Here is a 15,273-nt window from a genome sequence, read left to right on the forward strand (position 1 = left end):
GTGCCCCTGTAATCTTTTCTTCCTCATAGGAGGAGAAGGCCAGATTAGCAGAGTGGGCCCCCAAGGTTTTGGCCTTATATCTGCTGTCCCCTTCACATGGTCACTTGCTCCACAAGCCACACAAGATCCACTGGGTCTTTGGACATAGTGAGGCTTACTGTAACCAGAGTTCTGTTTTGGAGGAGAACCTCCACTACCCTGTGTGTTCTCTTGTGACTTACCCTTAAATGTCTTTTTGTGGCTCTTTTGGGAGGAAGTTCTATCTGATTCCCCACCCTCCTTATCTTTGGACTTTTCCCCCTCCTCCTGCTTACCAGGATGAGTCTTGTCCTTATGGAACACTCTATGTGACACCCACACATCTGCTACTATGGCCAGTGTTTTAGGGTCTAACTCCTTTTAATCTGCCTAATGCTGCTTAACCGAAGAGAACAAGATGCAAAAATATGTTCAAGCATGACAAGACATGTCATACCCTCCTAGGTGGAGAACGCCTTCAACCAAGCCAATCAAGTTCTTTAAAGAATCAGTCACATATGACACCCAAGTAATTCCTTATTTCTTTTTGTACTCTCTAAACCTCTTCAAGTATTGGGCAGGAGTCTTCCCAAACTTTAAGATGAGTGTTTGCTTCAACATTGCAAGATCTACTCTTTCAGCTTTTGACATTTCCATAATAGCACTACAGCCAGAATGGGGTAGTCTGCTGAACAACCATGCAATTTTATCAGCATTTACAACCTCTTGAACTTCACGTGCACACTCAAATGCATTCAATCAGTCCATAATGTCATTCTTCTCATCATACACTGTGAGCAGATCTTTAGCAAATCTTGGATGAGAGGAGGACCCAGACCCATGTCCAGATCCCTTGGATCCATTTGAAACTTGAAGCTTTGCCAGTTCCAACTGGTGATCCCTGTCCTTCTGTTTTTCTCCCTGCTCTTCCTCCGGCCTAGCCATCTGAAAGTCAAGCTCCTTCTGCCTAAGCAGCAGTTCCTGCTTCTTGAATTCCAGCATGGCCTCAGCATCAGAGATTGCAGAGGAAACATTGGACATTACATCACCCAGGTCCTCGTGGGCACCATGGGTGAGGGCAGCGACAGAACTGTAAGTTCTGCCAGTGGGAGAAACCCCACCTCCTTCTGCATGCTCATCTGAGGTTATGGCACTGAGTTGCAACTCTTGCCATTCCATGATTTTCTGAATCATTTCCAATGATGTACCTTGAGCAGGTAAACCTCTCTCAGTACACATCATTCTCAATGTTTCTGACTTAGAAGAATTTAAGGTAATAAAGGTACTTGTTTCCATTATAGTAGATAAGTCTATGGCCTTTTACAGTTATCACTACAAAGTCACTATGTGTCCTGGGGAGGGGTAATCTGAAATGCCTTTACTAGTGTGCAACACTGGATACCTTCTGTCCTATCCCACCACTGAACACCCATTTTTTAAGACGGATTTCTGAACTCTGACCTGGTGGGCAGAGGTTCAGAAGGCCAGCCTAGTTTCTTGGAACAGGGTAACCTTCTGGACAAGCCAGACCAATCAAGGTAGCATTGGTGGGGGTCCGGACTAGGTCTCAGGAGGGGTGAGGGTGACGACTGAAAGACCTCACTGAGCACACAGATTAATGGACACTTACAAATCACTCCCAGTCAGTGCATATATATTAAAAAATATATTTATTTCAATGCCTTTGAGTTTCAACACACAAATAAAATCACAGTAATACTTCTAAGCCAACACAATCCTATCAATATAAATATATACAAGACCAATGGGGTCTAAAGAGTTAATGCATGAAATGAGTCCACAACCTAAAAAGGAAAGGAGGTAGGTAGTGCAAATAGTCTTTAGGCCCTTCTGCATCAAAAACAATCCTAACTGAAAGGCAGTCCAATCCCTAAGAAGAGTAGAGCCTATTGCTCAAATGTACTTCCAATGCTGGAGCACGCAGTAATGCAGATGGGCAAAACGGGGTCTCTTGAAGGATCTGGAGCAGCTCAGGAAGGTGGGTGAGGTGATGCAGAATAAGTTCGCACTATTCATGGAAGGTCTCCCCATCATGGCAAAGCAGGTTCCAGAGTTCGGGAATAGTTTGCTAGTTTGCACTAGCAGTGGAAAGGAGGTGGGCCCTCAGGGGCCACTCATGCGTTAAACTGGATGGATACGCTAGGGGCCACCGGTAAGGGTTGCAATTACTCACTGACCCCCGGTGCACTCCAGACCAAACTTCAGCAGTCAAGTCCACTTTGGTTGTAGGTTCAAAGGCGGGAGTCTCGTGGTTCTGTGGCTTTCAGCGATGAAGATACAGCATTGATTCCTAAATGGGACAGTTGTGATTTCTCCAATTCTGGAGGATGGATCAGGCCAGTTCCCTGTAGCAGGCTTCAGGGCACAGAGGGGCACAGCTGCAATGAACTTGCAAAGTTCATCACCATGGCTGGGTGACACGGTATCCCTGTATACTCTGGTTCAGGAGCACTCCCTTTACTCTAGACCTGGGAGCGTCAAGTGTACGAAATTCATTGTGAGAGTGCCGTTAACACAGAGATTGCGAATTACCATGTTTCAAGGGCCTCCTCGAAATGGCGGCGAATCAGGGCAAAGGTCCTACGCAAGCTGGACAGCCCACTGGTTGGCCCAGGGACACTTCCGAAAAGGCTTACTTGCCGGTTTTGATGAAGGTACCGAGAATAGGGTTCCATGTCTTAAAATCACACAAAAATGGCCGTGAATACAAAATATTGCAGCAAAAATGCTGTGGTTTTGCCGCCCCAAATATGTAAGGGAGGCTGGGGACACCCCCGCAACCCCTGGACCCATTGTACCATTTAAGGGGAGCGGGAGACACCCCCAGAACCCCTGTTCCCCTTAAATGGTATAGTGGGGTACACCTTTACTAGGTCAAACCAAAGCATTTTCGCAGTGATTTTTTTTACTGGCAACATTTTTGCTGCAATTTTATTACCCGATACCAAGAATAGTTGGTCCCACTATTCTAATGGATCGAAGTGTCTTTGCAGACCTTCTAGGTCGACCAGGTGCGGAGGGGTCCAACAGGCTCAGGGTGCCAAACCTTCCAGCGGGTCACCAGCGGTTCCTCAACTCGGCTTCTTAGTTCAGGATACTTGGATCCAATTCTTTGTTCATTGAGAACTCCAGAGATCAACATGGTATGGGTGTTGGCAGCCTTCTCTTATCCAAAATCTCCTTCGCGCCAAAACAAAGGGGACCTAATGGGAGATCTGTTCACATACAGGTATACCATACGTGGACCAATCATGGACCACGGTGGTCCCAGGCATTCAGAGCGCACCAGACTCTCTGGCACCCAGGATGTGTATTGGAACTAGACAGTCCAGCTCACATCTTGGGGGCCCACATTCAAGGCATGCAGATGCCTGCGAAAACTTGGCACTTGGCAGGAAAATGCATGCCCAAATAAGGACTGACCCGAGTTGGCTCCACCTGGGTAAGGTGAAGGGGCAAGATGGCCAAAGGACAGGACAAAGAACCTTGTGGCATGGCCATTTTGGAGCCAGGCCACCTAACCGTGCCAAACGCAGTAACTGCGGTTAACCTGGCAGGAAAGGGTTAAAAATACGCAAAAAGATAAGCTGCCACCAGCCCTGTCCAAGGCACATCTGCACTTCTCCTAAACAATCCTTCGAGAGTAACTAGGGCCTTTAGAAATGACAGGAAGACCCAAGTGCTCTATACTGGAAGATACATAGTGCACTTGTAACATGTTGCAGAAAAGTTGCAACATTGACAAGGACTAAGGGAAACAAAGTCTCCCAGTACTGACTGTCTTTAAGGACATGTCAGTTTCCCCATAATAAAGTGAGTGAAAAGCCCAGAGGAGTGCAGAAGAAGGCTGTGCTCTAAACAAAGCAAAAAGTTGGGGGGTATACAACTGGAGGGAAAATGACACATGAAATGGAAATCTTTCCTAACAACTACCAATACTTACACATGTAAATATTGAACAGACTTGCTCATTGTATTCCAAGCCAAATGTAATTTTGGCATTTGGGAGTATCGGCAATTAAAGGAGAGGGCTGTTTGTCCTTCTTTAATGTCAGTGGTAATCCTTTCACTTGGTGATATGTTGGTTACCATCCTGATAATGGACAACATAAACTGACGTGGCATCTCAAAACCGTTCACTAGCAATGTTTAAGTTTCCCCTTTTAGAAAACAAATGGTAGGCTGCTAATGGGTCCTTTCTCTGTTAGAATGCTGTTAACCACGCTTTTAAGGCTCGACTTGCTTCACCAAGGATTACTAGGTGTTACTAGTTTTTAGTATACCTTGGCAGACCCCAAGGATTACTGGGTGTTAATATTTGCTAGTATACCCTGGCAGACCCCAAGGATTACTAGGTGTTACAGTGGCAGACCCCAAGGATTACTAGGTGTTACTAGTTGCTAGTACATCCTGGCAGACCCAGGGTGGGGTCATTATCGCAAGATGTTAACCAACCCCCAAATTCTGACGGAACATTGCATGGCTGTTCCTTGAATGCAGAGAAATAAATGTTTTCTGTTGCCTCCCTGTCAGCTGTGGTGTGTATATATTATTCTGTAAAGGGTGCTTAACTGCACTGTCAAATTGGATGGCATTTTAAGCAGATATTTTAGAGCCAAAACATTTATTTTGAAACAAGGAACTTTACACATCTCAATAAAGTCAGTTTCCTTGAGAACGCGCCGTGAGTGCAAAACTTGGCATGAAGACCAAAAAGCTGTCTCCTCAGTGTTGGCACTAATCCCACACGGCAAGAGAAAACAATGAATCCAATTTGATATCAAAGTCGATGAATAAGTCTGTTTAATATTTGAAGGTGTAAGTGGGGGTATTGTGCGGTGGCAGGTGAAAGCTTTCACCGTTGCCTAGTAACACTAGTGCAACTGGAGCTGCCATTGCCACCTGGGAAGAAAATCTTCCATGACCATGCCTCATGTTTCGGGAGGATAGCTCAGGGACAACGTGCTCGTCTTGGTAGCAAGACAACACGGAGCAACACAGGTTCGATCCCTGGGTCCGCGCTTAGAAACCTCTGGGTTTTAAGCACGTTATAAATAACCTATCATATCATGTATGTACGGGGCACCCACCAGAGATGGCCTGGGCAGGTCCTTAACTGCAGGATCTGTCCATTTGGAGGCAGTCAATGGAGTCTTATTGAAGTCTACTGTCAATACAATAGGGTGTTAGTGAAAGTTTTCATTTATTATGAATTCAGAGATGTTATGTGGTTTGTGACGAGAGTTACTCATTTGTGAATGTGTCAGATAGGTGTCATAGAAATGCATGCTTTTCTTAAGGCAATGGCACAAATCAACATTGCCAATTTTATCTCTAGGAAGCAATGGCAAAAAATTATACTGAATGATTGTCTTCATTAACATGGATATAGACCTGCTCCATCAATATTGGAATCACGGGCAAAGGAATCGCATTGGTTCAAATGGTGTTCATGTCAATTCCGGCAACACGCCTCTGAAAGAGGGGCGGGCTGTCATTGGGACTGTGATCTACCGCCATTTAGCAAAGGAACGAGCTATGAATTGCAGTGCTTTTCAGGATCGGTTCCATTATCCCAGTGTGAGTGGGCAAAGTCCCACATGTCATATTGAATTAAATAGGAGAGTTAAATCATCCCTAACGGCCGATCGTGGGATTGGATGCCAGTTTCAGTCCGCACAGCACTTGCAACAATGTTGACATCAATTTTCCACTATCGTTAGGTTTGATCGTGATGAAATATGCATCCAAACAGATGTCCCAAAGTTATGTCAGTGATACAGACTAATCGGTGGCTACAAGCATTGGCAACCTTTAGATTGTGGGGCAAAAAATTGCAAGGTAGGAGTCAGAGCCAGGAAAACAGTGATTTCCTCAGTTAATATCACTGGAAAATAAACATATTATTCAAGTGTGGTTTTATGTGTAGTTCCAAGTTATTGACTGGTCTCTTCCAGCAGCAGAATCACTTAGGAGGCTCTTTCAAAAATAAAGAGCACAGAAATAGAACACTCTCTCAAAACAAATGCATTGCCACAACCAGTAGGTCGGGCTCTGTGAAAGTGTATGTGTGTGTGTGTTTGAGAATAAAAGAGGGGAGACGAGAGCTTCAGCAGGCGTAGGGCCAAGGAGGACATGGGGAAGAAGAACAGAGGTGGGGGAGCACTGGTGAGTGTGGGAATATCTATTGTGCCTATTGAGCGTAGGTGAAGGAGCATGAAGGTAGAAGGAACATGGGTGATAAAAAGGAGGACAGGATCTGCAGAAGGATTTCGGGATGGGTGGAGGGCGCAATGGTGGAGCAGAAGGAACACAACTTGAGATGAACCTGGATTGGGGGTAGATAGGGACTTGCACAGTGGAATGAGGTCTTCAGGGGGTAGAATACACACTGGGAGTTTGTGTGGGAGCATAAGGAGAGCTGAGGACAGGAAAGCCCTGCAGGCAGAAGCATCACAGGGGTACGCTGGTAGGGGTGTAAGGGACACATTGGGGTGGAAGAATCCCTGGGTGCACAAGTGGACTGAAGGAACACTATGAAGGGGTTGGGAGGAGCAGTTGGTGGTGGAAGGAGCACTGTAGCAGAGCCAGCACTGGCAGTGAAAATAACTTGAGTAGTGCAATGAACATTCATGGTAGAAGGAGCATTGATGGCAACGAGACAGAGGTAAGAAGCAGGAGCATATGAAGGTGTGCACAGTGAGACAATAAACCGTATTTACTAATTTGAAAATCAACTGTTTAATGTCCTAGCACGTGGGGGGGGAGCACTGCACGAAGCAGGGTGGAGGGACCACGGGAGGAAGGAGAAAGAAGTGCAAAAGATGGAGAATGGAGCACGCATTGGCAGGACACAGCCGAAGTAGGGGGAGGAAGTAGTGCATGGGGAAAGGAGCACTAAGATATACACAGTGGGAGTGGTTAAGTAGGGAGTTAAAATCAGGGATGCGTAAATTATGAAGTGAGGAGAAATAATGAGAGTCAATAGGGAGAACAGGGAAGGGGAAGGGAGATAAGGCTTTTTCTAGCAAGACCTAATAATGTAATATCATCTTCATAGGATGTGATGTTCTTGAGGTCAAACATGCATATGTTAGAAAAATGATGTTGCATCTTTTTGGCAACATAAATTTACATGTATTTATCATGCTTATGGTTATTTTTAGGAATTTTGCTGGATGTTGAGACATTTTGGTGGCAATTGATTTAGATCACCCAAAAACAAAGACGTCGCAAATTCTACCACAATTCTGAAAAGTAGCCTCCGAAGGCTATATACCCTTTGCCAAAAAAGGGTATTCCCTCGTTTTTTCAGTAGTTGCGTTCTGTAACCACACCTGCAATGCCACTAAAGCATACAGCCTCTGTGCGTGAATACACATTGCTTTATTTATTCATGCTTTATAACACACTCCATTAGAATCAAGGTGCTCTATGGGTTGGATGATTGAGAGATAAGACCAAAATCATGGATGCTTTCCATCTAAACCCAGAGGCCACATAACAGATCCTGACTCAGAGAGGGATGGCGGGGACAGCACAATGATAAGAAAGGAGGATGAATGCTGAGGTCATTCACAGTTAAGGCCTGAGGCTGCATTCCAGATCCTGACAGAAGGATATAGGAAGGACAGCGAGCGGATCAAAGGGCAGGGTTGGATGAGAACATCACACTCTGATCTTACGAAAATGAGGACTGTAGCGATGACAAATAGAAGAGGTGAAGCAAGAGAGGGCACATACACATCTAAGCAAGAAATCGGGATTCACATAGCAATACAAGCATACACTAGAACAGCCTGGCCGACCTACGAACACAGATGTTAAGTGAATATTCTGAATGATTCTGTATGAACATGAAGCAGCAGGACAGTCCAGGTGAAGAGGTGAAAGTGAATCATTTAAAATGTGATTGCACAGAGAAAGATCCAAGAGGCCTGCCTGCAGTTCATGTTCAGTCGAGATCTGAGTAACAAATGTGACCGATGGCCTGAATAAAGCACAAAGTCTTGTTCCTATTGCAAGGGTTTTTATTTTAGCACATAGTAAAGTTACGCTGTGGTTCATTACGATTTAAGAACAGACAGGCATTGATTGTAACACAAGGAATTCTTGCTGGAAAGGTGCTTTGGATGGTGCTAGAGTTGTACCACTCTATCAACTGCTTTCGGATTCCCACCCTGGTCCAAGTGTCCCCAGCCCAGGTTAGTTTCTACAGAACGAAAACCCCTACTGTCTGTTTGCTAAATTGCTCTAAAAGGGGATGTCCATGAGACGTTGGTTGTCTGTCTCCCTCAGGGTCTTCCTACCTATTTCTACACTACCACAGATGTTAGTTCTAGAGGGTGGTGTATGTGTGCCTCCTGATCTGATCAGATCACCACCCACTTTACAACTCTACTCCTTCCCCTACTCTCCTCTATCCTGCCTTCTCTTTACCACAACCCTATACTTTCTCCATGCTACTACAAAGTCTTCCTGCTCTATTCCTATCACATCTATTCACTACACTCAGGGATATGGTGCCCTAGTCAGTCCTTCACGCTTCTCTCAAGAAGCTCAGGGATATGGTGCCCTGCTTACCCTTTCACTATAGCTTATTCCTGAAACACAGGCATACGGTGCCCTGCTCACCCCTTTGCTATGCAAGAAACTCAGGGATATAATGCCCTGCTCACCCTGTCCCTATTCCCCATTCCAGATACTCAGGCATATGGTGCCCTGCTCACCCCTTCGCTATACAAGAAAGTCAGGGATATGGTGCCTTGCTCACCCCTTCGCTATACAAGAAAGTCAGGGATATGGTGCCCTGCTCACCCCTTTACTGTACCACTCTTACTAGTCTCATACCTTCCCCACATCTCTAATATACCCTACTCTTGCACTCCACTTCTACACGCTCCTTACAAGCATCACTCTGTTCTAACACTCATCCCCTCACTATTATTTCCCTCACTATGTTATGTCTTTCTCACTCCCACCTTCTAAACTCCCCAACCCCTCTTCCTACACACCATTGATACCACTCTCTATCAAAGACCTCACCTCTTTAAAATCCACCTCTTCAACACTCTGCCATCCTTTCTGCACCTGGTCTCTTGGACTTTCTCCAACTCCACCTGCAACCACTCCCATACAACCCATACTTTGCCTCGGCCACTGTCTGCTGTTATAGTGCAGAACACTGTGTCTAGGAACTATCTCACCCACCCCCATTGGTTGCAGTGCTCAGCTGATTCCCTTCACCAATCAGTGCCTGCCTTTTTCCTAGCAGGAGGGCAACACAGCTGCAAGGTTTTAAAAACCCCTCTAAGCACGGTTTTACAAGCAGTTTGAGAACTGTGGCAAGCAACTGTAACAGGAGGCATTGAGAGCATAAGAGTGGCATCAGTGTTGTAATTATTGGCACATTGGTCCTGGGTCTTGTTTTGATTTTAGTCTTAGAAAGCTGCTTGCGCCAGGCTGAGAAGGGACACCCTCCCCCTTTGACAGGGTCAAGACCCTGACCCTGTCAAACAAGCCATTAATAAAAAGCTGCACATTTTGTATAAAAGAATTGGAATTTTGTACATGATTACTGTATTAGAGATATCTGTTTGACAGCAGCAAGCATGCTTTTTCCTCCAACGGTTGCCCAAACTGCACGGGCACCTATAAGGGTCTAAAACCAGTGTGCACTGAATCCACCCTGCGCACCCCTAAGATCCATAGAGGGCAGGACAACCCCCCTTGTTATAAACAAGCCATTGTAATCACTGTTGAAAACGCATAAAACCCATAAATGAATTTGGCAAAATTCAAGCAAGTGCGGTCATACTCACTGTGGAGGGCTGAACATGCATGGTTCTTTTGCCTCTATGATGTGAGCCAATACAATTATGAGAACCACGTGTTGTCAGCCTGCCTGGTTGCAACTGGCCTATTCATAATCTAACTCTACAGTGTGAGGTTGGGTAATGTGGACGGCACCGAATCAATTCAGGGATGCCTTCCTCGGCCACACGGGAGCCTGAAGGATAGAAAGGATTCCGTAGTGATTGATTTTGAGTTATGTTATGTTATCCATACTTGTTGAGCGCCACTAGGACACAAAGCATCTTGGCGCTATAGAAGCCAAAGCCACAAAGGAAGCAGGGACAAGAAAACACCCAGCAAAAAAAGATATGTCTTTAGTGCTTTCCGGAAGGAGAGGTGATCATCAGTGGGCCACAGGGTCAGAGGAAGAGAGTTCCACAAGAACGGGCTGCGACCGAAAAGGCATGCCCCCAAATAGTAGCGTTTAAGAAACAGGGGACCCATATAAGTAGATGTCTGGCAGAGCAGAGATTCCAAGAGGGGGTATTCTTGATAGGTTTCTCATGTAGGGACTGTGCCCCAGAGCCATAATAGGCCTTGTGAACAAGACACAAGGGGCCTCAATACGAGCATGGCGGTAGCCGTGCCTGTATGGCAGGCATGGCTACCGCCATGCTCGCTACCAACCCCGCCACCCGCGATTGGGCAATAACCAGCCCATTACACGATGAATGGGCAGGTAATTGCCCATTCGGGGGTGGCAGTATTGCCTGGCTCCCGAACCCCATTCTGCCCATTAGGGCAGAATGGGGGTGGGGAGCATGGTTGCACCGGCACCGTTGATAATAGTGCCGGTGCAATCACAAGTTCTGCTTGCGGGTGCCGCACAGCCCGCCAGGAACCCACGAGCAGAACTTACCGGCTCTGTTCATACCGTTCCCACCACTATTATAATGAGACCCACAGTCTTAAATTTAATTCTGGCTGGCAGCCAGTGGAGACTCAGAAGTACCAGAGAAACGTGAGCGAACTTGGGAAGGCCAACAGCCAGGCAGGCGGCAGAGTTCTGTACCACTTGTAGGTGCTGAATTAGGAACTTGGGCTGGGCGAGCAGTGCAGCGTTACAGTAGCCGAAGGTCCTCGATATGGATGCCGAGACTTCCGAAGTCCACAGTTGAGATAGAATATGCAGGCAGATTTTTCTTAAAATCCTGAGGTTGTTGTGGCCCGCAATTTATCACGCCTTGATCTGAGGGGATACTGAAAGAGATGATGGAATTTTGACCGCAAGATTTTTTACCACATGGACCGATATGGATAGGGGGCCCAGTGATGAGAGCCAGAAATCATTAGTCCAGAGGGTTTTGAATTGTTTCAGCCAGTTAGCCTTCATCCAGCTGCCAATGTCCACCAGGCAGTTCTTAAGCCGAGAGGCCATCATACCCTGTTGCCAGTCTATTCTGAGAATAAATTGGGTGTTGTCCGCATACGTGTAATCAATGACATCCAAGGGAGTGAATTAATTTTGCCAAAGAGAGAACATAAATATTAAACAACAGGGGATAGACGGCCGATTCCTGGGGAACTCCCAATGTCAAAGGGGAGGGTGAAAAAAGAAAAGGAGGAAGAGACAGCACCTGTGTCCGATTGGTCAGAAAAGACTTAAACAATTCAAGGCCTAAACCACTGATATCAATGTCCTCCTTGTTGCTGATGGAGCGTTTCTTATGCTGGCTGCCTTTATCAGTTGGGGGGCAGAAGGGTCCCTTGGCATTTTCTCTTTTTCACAAAGATTGCATCTCCTGCATGTTGCAGGTCTCTCTCTCTAACTTGAGAATGTGATATGCTTGAGGTTAAGGGAGAGGACAAACAGGCAGGATGCCATTGAAACTTCTTTTTTGTCTGAAACTAGTCTCGTTGCTGGAGGAATGTCTCTTATTCTTGCTTCCACCGTTGGTTTGAGGCTTAATTGCTCCAGCTGATTTTCTACCTTTCAGGCAGATATGCCAGTTCTCCTTGATCTTCCAAGTCTCCTTAATTAACTTTAGCAGACATTCTTGGCTGAGAGGACATTTTTTTAAATTGTTGTCATTTTTGCCATTTGAATGCCAAAAAGCCTCAATACGGATCGCACATCTTTAAAGAAACACCAGAGCACCAAAAGACATTTGGTTAGCCAAATAAATTATGTAATTCACTTTTGAACCACAGAAAATATGTGTCACTGCAAAGGGGTATAGCTCAGGGGCAACGTGTTCGCCTTGGAAGCAAGACGACACAGAGCACCACAGGTTCGATCCCCGAGTCCGCATTTAGAAACCTCTGGGTATTAAGCATGTTATAAATAACCTATCATATCATTTAGGAAATTTTTTAACCTGTTTGGAGCCCATGGATTTTTAACGTTGTCAAAAACAAAAATAGATCAAAAGGTACCACAATTCCTAAAAATAACTCCAAAGCACTAATACGTGTTTCTTTTAAAGGGTTATTATAATGAAGGCATATACCTCTGTGCACACACTCCATACAACCCACTAGGGAATAAAGCCAAGAGATAGTTTTGCAAGGATAACAAGGTTTTACAAAGGTAGCGGGCGCCGCTCTCTCGATAGAACAAGGCTTGATAACCTGTTCAGTGGTTATTAACCACTTGAGAGTTCACAGCCACTGCTTTTTCTCACTGTGCCTTTCATAGATGGGAAATATCCATTTGCATATCAGTCTTTGTCCTGCCCAGGGGCAGTCCAGCACGAAATGCAATGGCAATTCCAACCTGAACGAGAGTACCACCAGCCACCCCATACACGTGTTTCACCCTTGTTGGGGATCATCAATGAGGTGAAGCTGATGCCTCTCTAAGCACAGTGAGATGGAGACCACGTCTGGTTGCCCCCAGGAGACCTAGGGTTACCAATGCCAGGTTCCTTGAAATTTGGTTTGCAAAGGTAGCGGGCGCCGCTCTCTCGATAGAACAAGACTTGATAACCTGTTCAGTGGTTATTAACCACTTGAGAGTTTGCAGCCACTGCTTTTTCTCACTGTGCCTTTCACAGATGGGAAATATCCATTTGCATATCAGTCTTTGTCCTGCCCAGGGGCAGTCCAGCACCGAAATGCAATGGCAATTCCAACCTGAACGAGAGCACCACCAGCAACCCCATACACGTGTTTCACCCTTGTTGGGGATCATCAGTGAGGTGAAGCTGATGCCTCACTAAGCACAGTGAGAGGGAGACCATGTCTGGTTGCCCCCAGGAGACCTAGGGTTACCAATCCCAGGTTCCTTGAAATTTGGTTTGCAATGGTAGCGGGCGCCGCTCTCTCGATAGAACAAGGCTTGATAACCTGTTCAGTGGTTATTAACCACTTGAGAGTTCGCAGCCACTGCTTTTTCTCACTGTGCCTTTCACAGATGGGAAATATCCATTTGCATATCAGTCTTTGTCCTGCCCAGGGGCAGTCCAGCACCGAAATGCAATGGCAATTCCTGCTACCTTTGCAAACTAAATTTCAAGGAACCTGGGATTGGTAACCCTAGGTCTCCTGGGGGCAACCAGACGTGGTCTCCCTCTCACTGTGCTTAGAGAGGCATCAGCCTCACCTCACTGATGATCCCCAACAAGGGTGAAACATGTGTATGGGTTGCTGGTGGTACGCTTGTTCAGGTTGGAATTGCCATTGCATTTCTGTGCTGGACTGCCCCAGGGCAGGACAAAGACTGATATGCAAATGGATATTTCCCATCTGTGAAAGGCACAGTGAGTAAAAGCAGTGGCTGCGAACTCTCAAGTGGTTAATAACCACTGAACAGGTTATCAGGCCTTGTTCTGTCGAGAGAGGGGTGCCCGCAACCTTTGCAAACTAAATTTCAAGTAACCTGGGATTGGTAACCCTAGGTCTCCTGGGGGCAACCAGACGTTGTCTCCCTCTCACTGTGCTTAGAGAGGCATCAGCTTCACCTCACTGATGATCCCCAACAAGGGTGAAACACGTGTATGGGGTTGCTGGTGGTACTCTCGTTCAGGTTGGAATTGCCATTGCATTTTGTTGCTGGACTGCCTCTGGGCAGGACAAAGACTGATATGCAAATGGATATTTCCCATCTGTGAAAGGCACAGTGAGTAAAAGCAGTGGCTGCGAACTCTCAAGTGGTTAATAACCACTGAACAGGTTATCAGGCCTTGTTCAGTCGAGAGAGGGGTGCCCGCTACCTTTGCAAACTAACAAGGTTTTACTCGTACAAAATACAGTCAGCAAAGAACTCTTCTGTCCGAGAGCACTCTGGTCTTTCATCAGCAGACATACTTTTATAAGTACAAAAAACATCATCTCTGTACAGAACATTTTGGTTCTCCTGATTGGAGGTACCCTATACAAGGGCCTGCTCCATAGGGGATGCCAGGCAATAATTGACTGGTCCTTCCCCGTTGATCCTGGCGCACTTGGGTCAGCTGGGCTCATCCTTGCAGTGAAGGTCAGGGCAAACATTTAATACAATATTTCTAATCTAAGCTAAACAACAGAACCCAGTTATTCCTTCATTATGACAGGAACCTGGGCATCACAGGAAAGGGGTGCCAGGGAGAGGGGAGGACAAAATACAGTCACACCGACCCCTACATTCAGGGCTTTGTTAATACCGCAGTTCCCACACCTAAGGTCTCCCCCCCTGGGGTTTGATCTGTGATTTACCCTTCCCGGTACCACATGTTACAGGAGACGTGTGTTGCTATTGGAGAGATATACAATTGTGCAAGCTTTAGATCTGTGGTGGGCACCTTTAGGGAGGTTAGGGCCTGGTGGGGTGGGTGTCAGAGGCCCAATGGCATTTTAGTAGAGATGGATGATGCAGCATTGAAGCCTGGTACTGTCTCACGCTCTTCGCAGGGTGCATTCCTGGAAGCGATACTAGATATTCGCAACACTGAAGAGACAGGAGGGAAATGGACTTTCCTGGGAACAGGATTTGTGCAGAGCACGCCTTGTGTGCCAATAGCTTGGCTCCTTTGTGTGAACTAAGGAAACGTGCATGCAGGCAATCAGCGTGTCTTTTCTTGGCCTAATACAAAATGGAGTCGCGGGGCAGGGACAGGGCTAGCGCTATTCGCCTACTACTATGCGCTACACAGTCTTTATATGTGCCCTGTGGTGGGCGTGCCCCCCCCCCTTATGGGTTATATTGCTTCATATGGGGTTCGCCTAGCTTGGAAGCGTCCAGAGCGTGTGGATAGTCTCATCTCCATCCCAACCAGAGTCTTAGAGGTAACAGCAACCTTGCTTCTAGGAAATGGTAGAGCCTTTAACTTCATCTTCACCACCTTTCCAGGGAGATTTTATATTTCTCCTTGGTGTGGCAGATCATCGTTGTTGTTTTATTTCAGTCCATTGTACGACTATTAAACTAAGACAATATTTTGAAAACATTACAAAAATTAT

The sequence above is a fragment of the Ambystoma mexicanum genome, chromosome 9 (assembly GCF_040938575.1).
Source record: "Ambystoma mexicanum isolate Mex_15411 chromosome 9, UKY_AmexF1_1, whole genome shotgun sequence".
NCBI lineage: Eukaryota > Metazoa > Chordata > Amphibia > Caudata > Ambystomatidae > Ambystoma > Ambystoma mexicanum.